General features: G+C 33.7%; 1 protein-coding gene across 3 annotated transcripts in view; it reads left to right on the top strand.

The window, feature by feature from the left end:
* Window positions 1-1276: 1276 nt before the first annotated feature.
* Window positions 1277-21327, top strand: part of LOC134575216 (oocyte zinc finger protein XlCOF22-like) — a 33158-nt gene continuing 13107 nt past the window's right edge. For 2 of the 3 annotated variants that reach the window (XR_010085604.1, XM_063434470.1), the window contains exon 1: window positions 1306-1335. The gene's annotated coding sequence lies outside the window, so the exon portion shown is untranslated. Of the gene's footprint in view, window positions 1336-21327 lie in introns of all 3 variants that reach the window. The other variant, XR_010085605.1, reaches the window with a different exon arrangement.

The raw sequence follows: 21327 nt of genomic DNA, 5'->3' as shown, positions 1-21327 counted from the left end.
ATAATAATACAGTATAATATAATACAGTATAATAATATAGTATAATATAATAATAATAATACAGTATAATATAATACAGTATAATAATATAATAATACAGTATAATATAATAATATAATACAGTATAATATAATACAGTATAATAATATAATAATATAGTATAATATAATAATAATACAGTATAATATAATACAGTATAATAATACAGTATAATAATATAATAATATAGTATAATATAATACAGTATAATAATATAATAATATAGTATAATATAATACAGTATAATAATATAATAATATAGTATAATATAATACAGTATAATAATACAGTATAATATAATGCAGTATAATAATATAATAATATAGTATAATATAATACAGTATAATAATATAATAATATAGTATAATATAATACAGTATAATAATACAGTATAATATAATGCAGTATAATAATATAATACGGTATAATAATATAATAATATAGTATAATATAATAATACAGTATAATATAATGCAGTATAATAATATAATACAGTATAATAATACAGTATAATAATATAATAATATAGTATAATATAATACAGTATAATAATATAATAATATAGTATAATATAATAATACAGTATAATATAATAATATAGTATAATATAATAATATAATACAGTATAATAATATAATAATATAATAATACAGTATAATATAATGCAGTATAATAATATAATAATATAGTATAATATAATAATATAATACAGTATAATAATATAATAATATAATAATACAGTATAATATAATGCAGTATAATAATATAATAATATAGTATAATATAATAATACAGTATAATATAATACAGTATAATAATATAGTATAATATAATAATACAGTATAATATAATAATACAGTACAATATAATGCAGTATAATAATATAATACGATATAATAATATAAATGGGGCCCATTCAGTCCCAGCACTGGCCAGCAGGTGGCGCTCTCCTGTGAGTGGCGGTAATGGATGCTCAGTGGAATGACACCGGAAGTAGGACAGATCTGCAGTTATCCGATAAGAGGTCAGCGCAGTGCTCCATGGGAGTTGTTGTTCACAGCTCTTTCCATCCCTAAAGAATAATAGGATAGGAATAATAGGAAAACTACAACTCCCAGAAACACCACATCCACAAGCCTTACATTTCCCGGCACACGTTGCGATTCCTTGTGACGTAATAGTCAGTCACCATGGTTTGGAACGCAAGCCAGGAAATGCAGTGACACGCAGGTTTTGCTTCCGGTCTGTCATTTCCGGTGTGATTTCCTTATCTTCTAGGGAGAGCAGAGGCTGCAGGTCAGTTCTGGATTTATTGGATTTATTAATAAAATACCATTTATATTAACCTCATATAATATAATATAATATAATATACCATTTATATTAACCTCATATAATATACCATTTATACCAACCTCATATAATATAATATACCATTTATATCAACCTCATATAATATACCATTTATACCAACCTCATATAATATACCATTTATACCAACCTCATATAATGTAATATACCATTTATACCAACCTCATATAATATAATATACCATTTATATCAACCTCATATAATATACCATTTATACCAACCTCATATAATATACCATTTATACCAACCTCATATAATGTAATATACCATTTATACCAACCTCATATAATATAATATACCATTTATACCAACCTCATATAATATACCATTTATATTAACCTCATATAATATAATATACCATTTATATCAACCTCATATAATATACCATTTATACCAACCTCATATAATATACCATTTATACCAACCTCATATAATGTAATATACCATTTATACCAACCTCATATAATATAATATACCATTTATATCAACCTCATATAATATACCATTTATACCAACCTCATATAATATACCATTTATACCAACCTCATATAATGTAATATACCATTTATACCAACCTCATATAATATAATATACCATTTATACCAACCTCATATAATATACCATTTATATTAACCTCATATAATATAATATACCATTTATACCAACCTCATATAATATACCATTTATATTAACCTCATATAATATAATATACCATTTATACCAACCTCATATAATATAATATACCATTTATACCAACCTCATATAATATAATATACCATTTATACCAACCTCATATAATATACCATTTATACCAACCTCATATAATATAATATACCATTTATATCAACCTCATATAATATACCATTTATACCAACCTCATATAATATACCATTTATACCAACCTCATATAATATAATATACCATTTATACCAACCTCATATAATATAATATACCATTTATATCAACCTCATATAATATACCATTTATATCAACCTCATATAATATACCATTTATACCAACCTCATATAATATACCATTTATACCAACCTCATATAATATACCATTTATACCAACCTCATATAATATAATATACCATTTATACCAACCTCATATAATATAATATACCATTTATATCAACCTCATATAATATAACATTTATACCAACCTCATATAATATAATATACCATTTATATCAACCTCATATAATATACCATTTATACCAACCTCATATAATATACCATTTATACCAACCTCATATAATATACCATTTATATCAACCTCATATAATATACCATTTATATCAACCTCATATAATATACCATTTATACCAACCTCATATAATATACCATTTATACCAACCTCATATAATATACCATTTATACCAACCTCATATAATATAATATACCATTTATACCAACCTCATATAATATAATATACCATTTATATCAACCTCATATAATATAACATTTATACCAACCTCATATAATATAATATACCATTTATATCAACCTCATATAATATACCATTTATACCAACCTCATATAATATACCATTTATACCAACCTCATATAATATACCATTTATATCAACCTCATATAATATACCATTTATATCAACCTCATATAATATACCATTTATATCAACCTCATATAATATACCATTTATACCAACCTCATATAATATACCATTTATACCAACCTCATATAATATAATATACCATTTATACCAACCTCATATAATATACCATTTATACCAACCTCATATAATATACCATTTATACCAACCTCATATAATATACCATTTATACCAACCTCATATAATATACCATTTATACCAACCTCATATAATATACCATTTATATCAACCTCATATAATATAATATACCATTTATATCAACCTCATATACAACCTCATATAATATACCATTTATATCAACCTCATATAATATACCATTTATACCAACCTCATATAATATAATATACCATTTATATCAACCTCATATAATATACCATTTATATCAACCTCATATAATATAATATACCATTTATATCAACCTCATATAATATAATATACCATTTATACCAACCTCATATAATATACCATTTATACCAACCTCATATAATATAATATACCATTTATATCAACCTCATATAATATACCATTTATACCAACCTCATATAATATAATATACCATTTATACCAACCTCATATAATATACCATTTATATTAACCTCATATAATATACCATTTATACCAACCTCATATAATATAATATACCATTTATACCAACCTCATATAATATACCATTTATACCAACCTCATATAATATAATATACCATTTATATCAACCTCATATAATATACCATTTATACCAACCTCATATAATATAATATACTATTTATACCAACCTCATATAATATAATATACCATTTATATCAACCTCATATAATATACCATTTATACCAACCTCATATAATATACCATTTATATCAACCTCATATAATATACCATTTATACCAACCTCATATAATATACCATTTATACCAACCTCATATAATATACCATTTATACCAACCTCATATAATATACCATTTATACCAACCTCATATAATATAATATACCATTTATATCAACCTCATATAATATAACATTTATACCAACCTCATATAATATAATATACCATTTATATCAACCTCATATAATATACCATTTATACCAACCTCATATAATATACCATTTATATCAACCTCATATAATATACCATTTATATCAACCTCATATAATATACCATTTATACCAACCTCATATAATATACCATTTATACCAACCTCATATAATATAATATACCATTTATACCAACCTCATATAATATACCATTTATACCAACCTCATATAATATACCATTTATACCAACCTCATATAATATACCATTTATACCAACCTCATATAATATACCATTTATACCAACCTCATATAATATACCATTTATATCAACCTCATATAATATAATATACCATTTATATCAACCTCATATACAACCTCATATAATATACCATTTATATCAACCTCATATAATATACCATTTATACCAACCTCATATAATATAATATACCATTTATATCAACCTCATATAATATACCATTTATATCAACCTCATATAAAATACCATTTATATCAACCTCATATAATATACCATTTATATCAACCTCATATAATATACCATTTATATCAACCTCATATAATATACCATTTATATCAACCTCATATAATATGAAATACCATTTATACCAACCTAATATAATATACCATTTATATCAACCTCGTATAATATATCATTTATATCAACCTCATATAATATACCATTTATATCAACCTCATATAATATATCATTTATATCAACCTCATATAATATACCATTTATATCAACCTCATATAATATATCATTTATATCAACCTCATATAATATACCATTTATATCTATCATTTATATCAACCTCATATAATATATCATTTATAATGGGGGATAATATAATATATCATTTATATCAGCCTCATATAATATATCATTTATATCAACCTCATATAATATATCATTTATAATGGGGGATCTGTAATATATCATTTATAATGGGGGGGATAATTGAATATATCATTTATATCAACCTCATATAATATATCATTTATATCAACCTCATATAATATATCATTTATATCAACCTCATATAATATATCATTTATATCAACCTCATATAATATATCTTTATAATTGGGGATAATATATAATTTATAATGGGGGATAATATAATATATCATTTATAATGGGGGTATAATATAATATCATTTATAATGGGGGATATTTTAATTTATCATTTATAATGGGGGGATAATATATTATATCATTTATAATGGGGGATAATATATTATATCATTTATTATGGGGGGTAATATATAATTTATAATGGGGGATAATATAATATATAATTTATAATGGGGGGATAATATAATATATAATTTATAATGGGGGGATAATATAATATATAATTTATAATGGGGGGATAATTGAATATATCATTTATAATGGGGGGGGGATAATTGAATATATCATTTATATCAACCTCATATAATATACCATTTATACCAACCTCATATAATATAATATACCATTTATACCAACCTCATATAATATACCATTTATATTAACCTCATATAATATACCATTTATACCAACCTCATATAATATAATATACCATTTATACCAACCTCATATAATATACCATTTATACCAACCTCATATAATATAATATACCATTTATATCAACCTCATATAATATACCATTTATACCAACCTCATATAATATAATATACTATTTATACCAACCTCATATAATATAATATACCATTTATATCAACCTCATATAATATACCATTTATACCAACCTCATATAATATACCATTTATATCAACCTCATATAATATACCATTTATACCAACCTCATATAATATACCATTTATACCAACCTCATATAATATACCATTTATACCAACCTCATATAATATACCATTTATACCAACCTCATATAATATAATATACCATTTATATCAACCTCATATAATATAACATTTATACCAACCTCATATAATATAATATACCATTTATATCAACCTCATATAATATACCATTTATACCAACCTCATATAATATACCATTTATATCAACCTCATATAATATACCATTTATATCAACCTCATATAATATACCATTTATACCAACCTCATATAATATACCATTTATACCAACCTCATATAATATAATATACCATTTATACCAACCTCATATAATATACCATTTATACCAACCTCATATAATATACCATTTATACCAACCTCATATAATATACCATTTATACCAACCTCATATAATATACCATTTATACCAACCTCATATAATATACCATTTATATCAACCTCATATAATATAATATACCATTTATATCAACCTCATATACAACCTCATATAATATACCATTTATATCAACCTCATATAATATACCATTTATACCAACCTCATATAATATAATATACCATTTATATCAACCTCATATAATATACCATTTATATCAACCTCATATAAAATACCATTTATATCAACCTCATATAATATACCATTTATATCAACCTCATATAATATACCATTTATATCAACCTCATATAATATACCATTTATATCAACCTCATATAATATGAAATACCATTTATACCAACCTCATATAATATACCATTTATATCAACCTCGTATAATATATCATTTATATCAACCTCATATAATATACCATTTATATCAACCTCATATAATATATCATTTATATCAACCTCATATAATATACCATTTATATCAACCTCATATAATATATCATTTATATCAACCTCATATAATATACCATTTATATCTATCATTTATATCAACCTCATATAATATATCATTTATAATGGGGGATAATATAATATATCATTTATATCAGCCTCATATAATATATCATTTATATCAACCTCATATAATATATCATTTATAATGGGGGATCTGTAATATATCATTTATAATGGGGGGGATAATTGAATATATCATTTATATCAACCTCATATAATATATCATTTATATCAACCTCATATAATATATCATTTATATCAACCTCATATAATATATCATTTATATCAACCTCATATAATATATCTTTATAATTGGGGATAATATATAATTTATAATGGGGGATAATATAATATATCATTTATAATGGGGGTATAATATAATATCATTTATAATGGGGGATATTTTAATTTATCATTTATAATGGGGGGATAATATATTATATCATTTATAATGGGGGATAATATATTATATCATTTATTATGGGGGGTAATATATAATTTATAATGGGGGATAATATAATATATAATTTATAATGGGGGGATAATATAATATATAATTTATAATGGGGGGATAATATAATATATAATTTATAATGGGGGGATAATTGAATATATCATTTATAATGGGGGGGGGGATAATTGAATATATCATTTATATCAACCTCATATAATATATCATTTATAATGGGGGATAATATAAAATATCATTTATAATGGGGGGATAATATAATATCATTTATAATGGGGGGATAATATAATATCATTTATAATGGGGGATATTTTAATATATCATTTATAATGGGGGATAATATAATATATAATTTATAATGGGGGGATAATATAATATATCATTTATAATGTGGGGGTAATATAATATATCATTTATAATGGGGGATTTTATATCATTTATAATGGGGGTAATATATCATTTATAATGGGGGTATAATATAATATATCATTTATAATGAGGGGTAATATAATATATCATTTATAATGAGGGGATATTGTAATATATCATTTATAATGGGGGGATAATATAATATATAATTTATAATGGGGGATATTATAATATATCACTTATAATGGGGGGATAATATAATATATCATTTATAATGGGGATAACATAATATATCATTTATAATGGGGGGATGATATAATATATCATTTATAATGGGGGGTAATATAATATATCATTTATAATGGGGGGATAATATATTATATAATTTATTATGGGGGTTAATATATCATTTATAATGGGGGATATTTTAATATATAATTTATAATGGGGGTAATATATAATTTATAATGGGGGTAATATATCATTTATTATGGGGGTAATATATCATTTATAATGGATAATATAATATATCATTTATAATGGGGGATAATATAATATATCATTTATAATGGGGGATATTTGAATATATCATTTATAATGGGGGGATGATATATCATTTATCAGGGGGGGATAATATAATATATCATTTATAATGGGGGGATAATATATCATTTATCATGGGGGGATATTATAATATATCATTTATCATGGGGGGATAATATATTATTTATAATGGGGATATTATAATATATATCATTTATAATGGGGATATTATAATATATATCATTTATAATGGGGGATATTATAATATATAATTTAAAATGGGGGATATTATAATATATATCATTTATAATGGGGGGATATTATGATATATATCATTTATAATGGGGGGATATTATAATATATATCATTTATAATGGGGGATATTATAACATATATCATTTATAATGGGGGGATATTATATATTTCATTTATAATGGGGGTATAATATATCATTTATAATGGGGGTATAATATATCATTTATAATGGGGGTATAATATATCATTTATATTGGGGGGATATTATAATATATAATTTATAATGGGGGGATATTATAATATATAATTTATAATGGGGGGATAATATGTAATAATTTATAATGGGGGATAATATATCATTTATAATGGGGGGCTAATATTATATATCATTTATAATGGGGGTATAATATATATCATTTATAATGGGGGTATAATATATCATTTATAATGGGGGTATAATATATCATTTATATTGGGGGGATATTATAATATATAATTTATAATGGGGGGATATTATAATATATAATTTATAATGGGGGGATAATATGTAATAATTTATAATGGGGGATAATATATCATTTATAATGGGGGGCTAATATTATATATCATTTATAATGGGGGTATAATATATATCATTTATAATGGGGGTATAATATAAATTTATAATGGGGGGTATAATATATATCATTTATAATGGGGGGATAATATAATATATCATTTATAATGGGGGATAACATAATATATCATTTATAATGGGGGGATAATATAATATATCATTTATAATGGGGGGATATTATAATGTATAATTTATAATGGGGGATAATATATCATTTATAATGGGGGGATAATATATTATATCATTTATTATGGGGTGTAATATATCATTTATAATGGGGGATAATATAATATATCATTTATAATGGGGGAAAAATATAATATATCATTTATAATGGGGGTTATTTTAATATATCATTTATAATGGGGGGTAATATATCATTTATTATGGGGGGTAATATATCATTTATAATGGGGGATAATATAATATATCATTTATAATGGGGGATAATATAATATATCATTAATAATGGGGGATATTTTAATATATCATTTATAATGGGGGGATGATATATCATTTATAATGGGGGGATAATATATCATTTATCATGGGGGGATATTATAATATATCATATGTAATGGGGGGATATTATAATATATCATTTATCATGGGGGAATAATATATTATTTATAATGGGGATATTATAATATATATCATTTATAATGGGGGATATTATAATATATATAATTTAGAATGGGGGATATTATAATATATCATTTATAATGGGGAATATTATAATATATATCATTTATAATGGGGGGATATTATAATATATATCATTTATAATGGGGGGATATTATATATTTCATTTATAATGGGGGTATAATATATCATTTATATTGGGGGTATATTATAATATATAATTTATAATGGGGGGATATTATAATATATCATTTATAATGGGGGTATAATAAAATATATCATTTATAATGGGGGGATATTATAATATATCATTTATAATGGGGGGATAATATGTAATAATTTATAATGGGGGATAATATAATATATCATTTATAATGGGGGGATAATATTATATATCATTTATAATGGGAGTATAATATATATAATTTATAATGGGGGGATATTATATATTTCATTTATAATGGGGGTATAATATATCATTTATAATGGGGGTATAATATATAATTTATATTGGGGGTATATTATAATATATAATTCATAATGGGGGTATATTATAATATATAATTTATAATGGGGGTATAATAAAATATATCATTTATAATGGGGGGATATTATAATATATCATTTATAATGGGGGATAATATGTAATAATTTATAATGGGGGATAATAATATATATCATTTATAATGGGGGTATAATATATATCATTTATAATGGGGGTATAATATATATCATTTATAATGGGGGTATAATATATATCATTTATAATGGGGGTATAATATATATCATTTATAATGGAGGTATAATATATATCATTTATAATGGAGGTATAATATGTATATAATAATTTATAATGGTGGTATAATATGTATATAATAATTTATAATGGGGTTATAATATATGTCATTTATAATGGGGGGTATAATATCTATATTTTATAATGGGGGTATAATATGTATCATTTATAATGGGGGGGTATAATATGTATCATTTATAATGGGGGGAATAATATATGTGGCGAAACTAACCTCGCCACTGGGTCCTGGAGAAGCCTGTGTTACAAAACGACTTTTGTCACTATTTTGTCTTATGACAAATTGCCCTGCTTCCCTGGGTTATGGAGAAGCCTTCCTCATGACTATAGCCCTGGTGTGTATGGCCCTTTAAGAACCGTCTGGGGACATATTCAGACTTGTTTGGGACAATGCCCCTTTAAGACGGTGTCCCCAGTGTGCATGGCTTTTTCCCACTTGGTTCAGTAAATGGGGCTTACTGAACCAAGTATCACACAAGCGGACCACCCAGAAGTGGAAGTGTGCGGCTAATTTACCTCCCAGGCTGGGAGCCTACTTTAGGTAAATTGCCGACCGCTGGGTGGGCCGATGTTCGTACAAAGGAACTTGTGGCGGCGGCCATCTTTATTCATTCTGACGCAGTCAGCGGTGTGTGCAGCCAAATTCATGGAACTGAAATCGGCTACACATTTCAACGAACACCGCTGACCCTTACCTTCTCCTCCATTGAGTTTTCAGCCACAGAGACTAAGTCCCGTTTGGCGATTCGAACACACACACATAAACCCATTGTGTACAGTAATTATATCACAGGCAGAGGGGAGGATTTTGTGGGAACGAATGGGAGTGTTTTACTGTATATTACATGTTTGGCTGTTCCACAAAACCCTGTGGGTGTTACTATTGTGTAAAAATGTGTATATAAGAACAATAAAACCACAGCTCTGTCTGTTCCTGTTTGACCCTCAACATAGAGCCTCATCTCATGATTGGGGAGATACGACTGCATCTACACTGGGGGATTGCTATACTCTACATACTCCCCTAGCTATAATCACTGAGCTCTTTTTTTAATTATTTATTTATTTATTTATTTTTAATTCTTTATTTTTGATTGTGCAGATGTTTACAAGATTTCCACGGACTCCACAACAGCGTATTACAAGCGTAATAAAAGATAAACAGTGGCATGATGATTCGCACATTTTTATATTTTGCATGCTTAACTAAACAGTTAGTTTGTAAGAGTAGGATAAAATAAAATAAAGATGTTAGATGCGTAACCTTGCTAGGTCATCTATGCTCAGTATTTGAGTAAAACAATAGTAGTGGCTCAAGATATGGGCACAGTAGTGTAGGCAAGCGCAGACTATTATGTCGGTAACATGGAGCTTGAACATATATAGGCTGGTCAAACCGACAGCGGGGTGAGTGAGATTAACATGAGTAACAAGTATGTTATAGCCATGCACATTGACATGTATGTAGTTATCTAGATTAGGCATAGAAATTTAAACTGGCCTACCCTGCCTTTTGTACAGTGTAGCTAGCTAGGTTCAGGCTTAGGCAATCATTTGAGGATCATTTGGATAAACATGTTAGGCTATGCTAGTAGGCTTAGTAGTACCATTACCACTGGATGCCTCTGGTATTGGAAGTTAGTGAGGCTACAGCTGGCCTTTCCCTGCAGTAATGAGGCGATTTTATAATATTAGAGTCCACGGCTGCAGGGGAGAGATGTTCTGTGTTGAGGTGTGCTCACCCTACACCTGTAGACAGAGCTCCAGCGACACCTGTGTGCTGTGTTCTGCTGGGCTGCAGTGCAGGACAGCTGCTGTTGTGCATCGTCTCTTGAGGATGTACGTCCTTGCCGACCTCAGCCGCGGAGTCTCCTGGGCTCCACTCCCCCAGTCGCCATCCTCCCCAGGTTGCCTCTTTCCCGTGGCGTATTCTTCTCCCGCATGGGTCGCTTTTACCGGGATGCTGCGTAGATGTGCGTCGGCGGAGCCGGAGGGTAGGCCCTGACAGCTTGTCTGCGCATCTGACCATGTTAGCCAGCGTGGAGGAGGTGAGAGGGTTTTTCCTTGGGCAGCACTCTGCACAGGTAGGCGTGCTCGTTGAGCGATGTGAGCTGGGCTATTCGGGTCACCCTGGGGGGTTCCCCCGTCATCCGGTGGTAAGCTTATCTTGTCCCTCTTGTGCTGGGGTCGGTGGTGCAGCGAGGTCCGCTGCGGTGGTGAGGTCTTCCTTGTGGTTGCGACCCGCTGAGCCTCTTTTCGGGTTGAAGGCAATTTCTTGGCAGGGAGGCTTCTTGGCTGTTGTGAGGCAAGTGGCTGTGTTCTGGCCTCCAGCTTGCGCCAGAATTTGGCGAATATTGCGTCAAGCCTTTGTAGGGTTCTATGCTGTGGATCTATATGATCAGGATTGCTTGTGGCATCCGCCATGTCGGGTGTTGCGCTGAGTTGTTGGCGCGTATGTGTTGCCTTACTCTGTGCTCCCATGTGGTGTGGACTGCGATCACCCCCGACGGTCCAGGGGGGGGAGTAACGGGGCTCTTGCTTGTCATGTGTCGGCATCTTGCGGCCCTGGCCCGGGAGATCGGCCGCCTCTCCCGCCTGGTTGGCATTAGGCCTCATGTTGCAGTTAACGCTGTCTGCAGGCTTCAGATGGGTCAAAGACCACGGTATCGGTTCCTTCCCCAGTCGTGGGTCAGGTAAGTCGATTTTTGTCGTCAGTTTCAGGCTTTTTAGGGCTAAAATCAGCATTAGTTGCCCTGTTTTCAGAGGAGCTCTGTTGAGACACATCTGTCCTCCATGCTAGTTAGGCCCCGCCCCCCACTGAGCTCTTTTAAGAGCTTATTCCAGCGTCGCTCTCTGCAGGAAGAGAAGTTCGGTCTGCAGTGCTGATGGTGTCAAGTGGAGTGCTTCGAGTCCTCGTGACGCACTAGGAGCATCTATCAACGGAGGTACTCGGTTGGAGTACTAGGAGCTCCGTTACATTGGTGACAGCGGTGGGATGGCGTCCTAGTGGAAGGTAAAGCAGCTCAGATACACAGTTTTTGAGGATTTACAAATTGAGGGCAACGCTTGTCTCAGTACAGCGACCCTGACAGCAGCAGGATGGAACCAGTGTGGACTCGGACAGTGACCCTATACGAGGAGGGTGACATGGATGATCGGGATGCAGTCAGGAAAGGTATCTGGTACAAGGCCCTGTGGGACGTACAGCACCGGCGGGGCAAGAAACTCCCCAGTGAGGAACAGCGATTGCCGACGCAGCTGGCCCTGGGAGAGCAGACCCTGGAGGAGTGGGTAAAGGAACTGGAGCTATAGGATGCCTACCAGGCACTCTGGTGGTATACAGCTCAGTATATACCCTGGACGGCAGACCACGACAAACCAGAGGGAGAGGAGTTTGATGGTCCTGGCTTGTTGTGGGAGGCTTTTTCGGAACCTGACTTCGGGTGCCGTACACAGACCCGATTTCAGGACATCTTTGATTTCAGGGAGGGTATGCATGATTGGGATGACCCCTACGAGGTGGAACAAGACCTGGCACACCTCGTGTCACGGGGGTGGGAGCTGGAGCAGGACTACCAATATCGCTCTGCTCCATTGAGAATACCCGGCAAGAGAGGAGAGTGACAGATCCAGATCCAGAGCCCTTCAGCTGGGAAGATATTGTGGAGGTTAACTGGGAGGACCTCCAGCCGGCAGGTGGAGATGGGACTGAGGTCTCTCCACCGGCCCGACAGGGATGCTGAGCGGTCGGCCCAGATCCCCAGCGGCAGTGTGAATTGCAGGGAGTGGAGAGCATCGTCTCCCTTCCCCAGCGGCAGTGTGAGTTGCAGGGAGTGGAGAGCATCATCTCCCTTCCACAGCGACAGTGTGAATTGCAGGGAATGGAGAGCATAGTCCCCCCTCCCCAGCAGCAGAGTGTCCTACAGGGAGCAGAAACAATCGGTCTCTCTCCCCAGCGGCAGGACACTTTATTGGGGGTGGAGACAGTTGGTCTCCCTCTCCAGAGGCAGAGAGTGTGTCAGGGAGAGGAACCTGTTACCCCCTCTCCCCAGCGGCAGATTATCCCACTAAGGGGAGATACTGAACTCATGGACGGTACAGATGGGACCGTGGCCTCTGTACCTGACCCACAAGGATGCTGGACGGCCTGTCCAGATCCCCAGCTACCCTCGCAGGGAAAGGAGAGCATTGTCCCCCTTCCTCAGCAGCAGTGTGTCCTACAAGGAGCAGAGACAGACGTTCTCGCTCCCCAGCAGCAGGACAATGTATTGGGAGCAAAGACAATCGGTCTCCCTCCCCAGCGGCAGGGTGAGTTGAAGGGAGAGTAGAGCAGCGTCCTCCCTCCCCAGCAGCAGCTTATTCCCCAAAGGGGGGACCTCATTCTCCCAGATGGGGCAGATGGGACCGCGGTCTCTGCACCCGATCTACAGTGATGCGGGACAGTCTTTCCAGATCCCCAGCAGCAGGACCGGTTATTGAAAGGAGAGACAGTCGGTCTCCTTCCCCAGCAGCAGCATCGGTTCCAGGGAGAGGAGCCTACTACCCCCTCTTCCCAGCCAAGCTCCAACCGGGCTACACCTGCTGAAGTGCTGGCACCAGGGCAGAGTACCGCTGGTCTCTGCCCACCAAGCAACCCACCGATCCAGAGTACCAGTACCCAGCACAGCCTTGGTGAAGCCCCTGGACAGACAGGCTACACGTTCCCCCAGGTGCAGTAACCATTTATTGTGGGTGGGCTACACTACTGATTATGTTTTGTGGGTGGTTTGCTGGACTAACCAAGGCACTGACCGACAGGAGGTCAGATACCTTGTTAGTCTTTTTGGGAAAGGGGAGAAATGTGGCGAAACTAACCTCGCCACTGGGTCCTGGAGAAGCGTGTGTTACAAAACGCCTTTTGTCACTATTTTCTCTTATGACAAATTGCCCTGCTTCCCTGGGTTATGGAGAAGCCTAATTGCCAGCATCCTTCCTCATGACTATGGCCCTAGTGTGTATGGCCCTTTAAGAACCATCTGGGGACATATTCAGACTTGTTTGGGACAATGCCCCTTTAAGACGGTGTCCCCAGACTGTTAAAATCATGTGTGCATGGCTTTTTCCCACTTGGTTCAGTAAATGGGGCTTACTGAATCAAGTACCACACAAGCGGACCACCCAGAAGTGGAAGTGTGCCGCTAATTTACCTCCCAGGCTGGGAGCCTGCTGTAGGTAAATTGCCGACCACTTGGGGGGGGCGCCGTTCGTACAAACGAACACGTGGCGGCGGCCATCTTTATTAATTGGAATGCGGTCAGCGGTGTGTGCAGCCAAATTCATGGAACTGAAATGGGCTACACATTTCAACGAACACCGCTGACCCTTACCTTCTCCTCCATTGAGTTTTCAGCCACAGAGACTGTCCCATTTGGCGATTCGAACGCACGTTCGAATGGCACTTAGTCATTTTTTCAGTGTAAAATAGACCGACCGCACAGCCCAAATCTATGGAACTGTTTTGTGCAGGAAAATGTGCTTGCTCAGCCATAACAAAGTAGTAGAAGATAGCACTCCAAGGACTTCAAAGAATATGATTTCTTTGAAGTCCTTGGAGTGCTATCTTCTACTACTTTGTTATATTCTACATGCTTGACAAGCACCGGGCTCTACTTTGTAACTGCAGGAGTGCAAGTACCTGGACATTTCATATCTTAGCCATAATGTTATATAGTTAGTGTCAGAGATCCTCTATTTACATATGTAAATAATTGAGAATACAATATAAAATAAGGATTGGCCACTAGTGGCGTCGGGTGAGGGTTTGCAGTAGCCTTTCTCCCTGTTGCCACCCTGGTCAGCAGAGTGGGTAGAGGTAGTCTCCTCCCTATTATCTGATGCCCAGTGGTTGAAACATTGCATTTAAAACGTTTGATATGCTTTAGCTAGATTCGTCTTCATATCCCATGTTATTTTCTTGTTCCTCTCAACCCAGACGTTTACTTATCTCAATCTGAAAGTAGACCCACATCAAAGTATTCATGTCACCGCACATCATAGTCAGCGCCACACTCACACGTTACATTAGTGCACTAACTATCTCACCAAAGATGTGTGTGGAAACGTCTTGGATTTAAATGTGCTGACTTAGCAAAATGAAGCAAAGTATTAACTCTAGCAGATTCATGCCTTGCGTAACCGGTTTCATTGTAATATTTGCATGTTCTTGCCCTCGTTATTGTGACGATGCAGGATTAGTTGTTTGCTTGTGCAACATTAAAATAAAAAATAAAGAATTTATAAAAATAAGGATTGTCTTGGAAGCAATAAAGTTTTGTCTTTTTTAGATATTTATTATATAAAATATAAATATAGACATATAAAACCCATTACAATAATTTATAGCAGAATTTATAGGATTAAACTGAATGCTTGCAAATATCATTAATAGATTAAAATACCCTCCTGAACATGTCATCATGTCAGCCTCTCTGTCATTTTAAGATGGAGCAGCGTCTGTCTCCAAGTCTCTCCTCTCATTTAAAAAGTATACCTATTTATACCTTAGGTGTCTTCATTTTAGGGTCACCCTAGTATATTATGTACTGAAAGAGTCGTAGCATAGCCTTGAAGCTTGTTTATGCATTATTATTATATTTCGTCTGGGATAAAATGGCGCAAACATATTATGCACTGAGGTTATTGCTTAAAGAAACATGTATGAAAAACAATATGTTGCATTTCTAACACCTTGTCAGTTTGCAATATCTCTTAAAGACAAAGTACACAGTTTGAGGAATACAGTATTTGCATTTGCCCGTAACACCCTCTCCATTAAACTGTGGGCATTGTAGAGCATTTCTTCTTTAAATTAGTGAACCAAAGTTCTCCAACAGTCTTTAGGTTTTTGTGCTCCCATCCTTTGATCATTGTTGTAACAGTAAAACATCCGTAGTGTGATCTTTGCCTGTAGAGGTGGTTGATTAAAATGAGCAAAGCCTTTGTCTGGGAAAGAATTGAAAAGAACACCAAGTTCCAGAGTAAGATATTCTTGGATGGATCCGGATACGAATTGTAATCCAAAGGTAAAAGTAGTACCGTATATACTCGAGTATAAGCCGACCCGAATATAAGCCGAGGCCCCTAATTTTACCCCCAAAAATTGGAAAAACGTATTGACTCGAGTATAAGACTAGGGTGGGAAATGAAGCAGCTACTGGTAAATTTCTAAATAAAATTAGATCCTAAAAAAATTATATTAACTGAATATTTATTTACAGTGTGTGTATATAATGAATGCAGTGTGTATATAATGAATGCAGTGTGTGTGTATGCAGTGTGTATGAGTGCAGTGTGTATATAATGAATGGAGTGCAGTGTGTGTATAATGAATGCAGTGTGTGTATGAGTGCAGTGTGTATGTATGAGTGCAGTGTGTATGTATGAGTGCAGTGTGTATGTATGAGTGCAGTGTGTGTGTATGAGTGCAGTGTGTGTATATGAGTGCAGTGTGTGTGTGTGTGTGTGTGTGTGTATGAATGCAGTGTGTGTATGAATGCAGTGTGTGTATGAATGCAGTGTGTATATAATGAGTGCAGTGTGTATGCAGTGTGTGTATATGAGTGCAGTGTATATGAGTGTGTATAATGAATGCAGTGCAGTGTGTGTATATGAGTGCAGTGTGTGTATATGAGTGCAGTGTGTATATAATGAATGATGAATGCAGTGTGTATGTGTGAGTGCAGTGTGTGTGTATGAGTGCAGTGTGTATGCAGTGTGTGTATAATGAATGCAGTGCAGTGTGTGTGTATGAGTGCAGTGTGTATGAGTGCAGTGTGTATGAATGCAGTGTGTATATAACGAATGCAGTGCAGTGTGTGTATGAATGCAGTGTGTATATAATGAATGCAGTGCAGTGTGTGTATGAATGCAGTGTGTGTATGTGTGAGTGCGTGTGTGTGTGCAGAGCATTGGTGGGGGTTGGGCATTTTATTAATTATTATTTAATTATTATCTTAATATTTTTTTTTGTTATTTTTTTTAGGTAATTATTTTTTTATTTTATTATTAATTGTATTATTTTTTTTGTTATTATTATTTTAATATTTTTTTTTCTTATTATTTGTTTTATTAATATTTTTATTTTTTCGTCCCCCCTCCCTGCCTGTTAGCTGGCCAGGGAGGGGGGCTCTCACTCCCTGGTGGTCCAGTGGATGGGCTGTAGGAGGGGGGCTGGCAGGAAGCTGTAACTTACCTTCACAGCAGCTCCTGTCAGCTCCCTTCTCTCTCCTCCGTCCGTGCAGCTCCCAGGTCAGCTTCCTCTGCAACTCTCGCGGCCGCGCGGAGCGTTGCCACGGTAACCCGTGGCAACGCTCTGACCCCGCGGCTCTCGCGAGAGTTGCAGAGGAAGCCGACCTGGGAGCTGCACGGACGGAGGAGAGAGAAGGGAGCTGACAGGAGCTGCTGTGAAGGTAAGTTACAGCTCTGCCAGCCCCCCTCTCCCCCCAGTCTGTATTATGGCAATGAAAATTGCCATAATACAGACACTCACTCGAGTATAAGACGAGTGGGAGTTTTTCAGCACAAAAAATGTGCTGAAAAACTCGTCTTATACTCGAGTATATACGGTAATTGTATTTGTAATCCAAAGTCTGTAAAGGCCTGTAGACGTTTACATCCCTTAGATACATTGCTGGAGGTTGTGTTTGTAGAATACCCGGGTATTTGTTGTAGAGTATAGGTTGTAGAGTCCAGCTTTCCAAATATTTGGCTAGAATTGGTTGCAGATATTGAATCGGCATCATCTGTTATCACCGTGGTGATGGCGTTGGTATTTGTCTTTGTCTTTGCTTGTTTATTTTTTGTTTTCCATTAAAATATTTGCATTGTTTATGATGTGTACAGATTGGATACTCTCCGATATTCTTCTACAGAATAAATGATTTGACAGCATTTCCAAGACATTGTCTTAGGTGACATGGATCCCATTATAGTAAATGTTATGTTGATACAGCAATCGAAGTGGTTTCTAAAGATCGCCTTTTTGCTGTGTAACACCTCTACATCTCACTGATAGACATCTCACTGATAGACATCTCACTGATAGACATCTCACTGATAGACATCTCACTGACATCAGGTGCTGTTGTGCTAAAAATGTTAAAGGACCACTCTAGTGCCAGGAAAACATACTCGTTTTCCTCGCACTAGAGTGCCCTGAGGGTGCCCCCACCCTCAGGGACCCCCTCCCGCCCGGCTCTGGAAAGGGGAAAGGGGTTAAATCTTACCTTTTTCCAGCGCTGGGCGGAGAGATCTCCTCCTGCTCTCCTCCTCCGATCCTCCTCTTCTCCTCCCCGTCGGCTGAATGCGCACGCGCGGCAAGAGCTGCGCGCGCATTCAGCCGGTCACATAGGAAAGCATTCATAATGCTTTCCTATGGACGCTGGCGTGCTCTCACTGTGATTTTCACAGTGAGAATCACGCAAGCGCCTCTAGCGGCTGTCAATGAGACAGCCACTAGAGGACATAGGGGGAAGGCTTAACCCATTCATAAACATAGCAGTTTCTCTGAAACTGCTATGTTTATGAAAAAATGGGTTAACCCTAGAAGGACCTGGCACCCAGACCACCTCATTAAGCTGAAGTGGTCTGGGTGCCTAGAGTGGTCCTTTAACAGGTAAAATCTGTGGAGAAATCTTTACATTTGTTATAGTTTGTATAATAATGATAGATGGAATGGTAACATAGTTAATCTTTCTAGTGTTTTGTTTTAGAGATAAACACCCTTGTATATGATTTAGAGATATAAGGATAATTTGAAGCAGCAAAGTATTTACCGCCTTTGTTCACAATGATATGTAAAATTACATTCTCTTTAAATGATAAATATACTCTTTTATTCAAAATCTCTCAATATATTTAGAATAGATGATAATTGGAAACATGACATTATTCATCTTTCTTTGTCCTGTTAGGGAGAAGACAACTTATTCCCTAAGTTACAATTATTAAATTTAATAACTACAATTACTAGTGGCTTAAAATACCAGAAACACCCAAAAATTGTCTTAAAAACATTTTTTACCAAGATCTGACAGCCATTGTGGAAAGTCACATTCGTGAGATTGGATGCTTAACAATGTGAATCTTATTTGTTTAAGTATATTTTGTAGCTTAAGATGATTTGAATTTTTTTATTATTTCTAAAAGTGAGTTAAGAAAGCACTCAGATTCAATATTGAAGGTATTTATATTTTAACTCTACATTTGTATAAGTGGTTTTAACATTTCCATAATAAATATCAGAATCTGTTGTAACTATAACTGGTTTAAGTGGGGGTATGTTACAATCATAATATGAATTAATAATCATAGGCAGGATGTATTGATTAAAAAATCAATAGATGTGGCAGGATCATTGCCACAAGGTATATGTACCTTTAACCATCACAAACCAAATAACATTTTCTTGGTATTTGAAAAAACAATAAAATATTTGATTACGTGTATTTACGCGTAAAAAGAGAGAATTACCCACTATTTTAATTCTCAGATCCCAAAGAACGGATCGTGTAAGTGAAATGTATACCATATAAATAAAATCACAAATTGTTTATAAAAATAGATACAATTTATTTTTAACAATTTAAATAATAATAATGAGTAACATGCGTGACAATAATCAATGAATATTCAGTATAATATGAATATGCAATACAATATGGTAATATAAACTTCCACTGGTTAATACAGTATAGAATCTACCACATTTGCCTGTCTGTGATGCTGGGTCTTTCGCTGTTATCCATT

Source organism: Pelobates fuscus, chromosome 10, assembly GCF_036172605.1.
Source record: "Pelobates fuscus isolate aPelFus1 chromosome 10, aPelFus1.pri, whole genome shotgun sequence".
NCBI lineage: Eukaryota > Metazoa > Chordata > Amphibia > Anura > Pelobatidae > Pelobates > Pelobates fuscus.
Note: the sequence above shows the minus strand (reverse complement) of the source record. Positions and strands in the feature narration are given on the sequence as shown.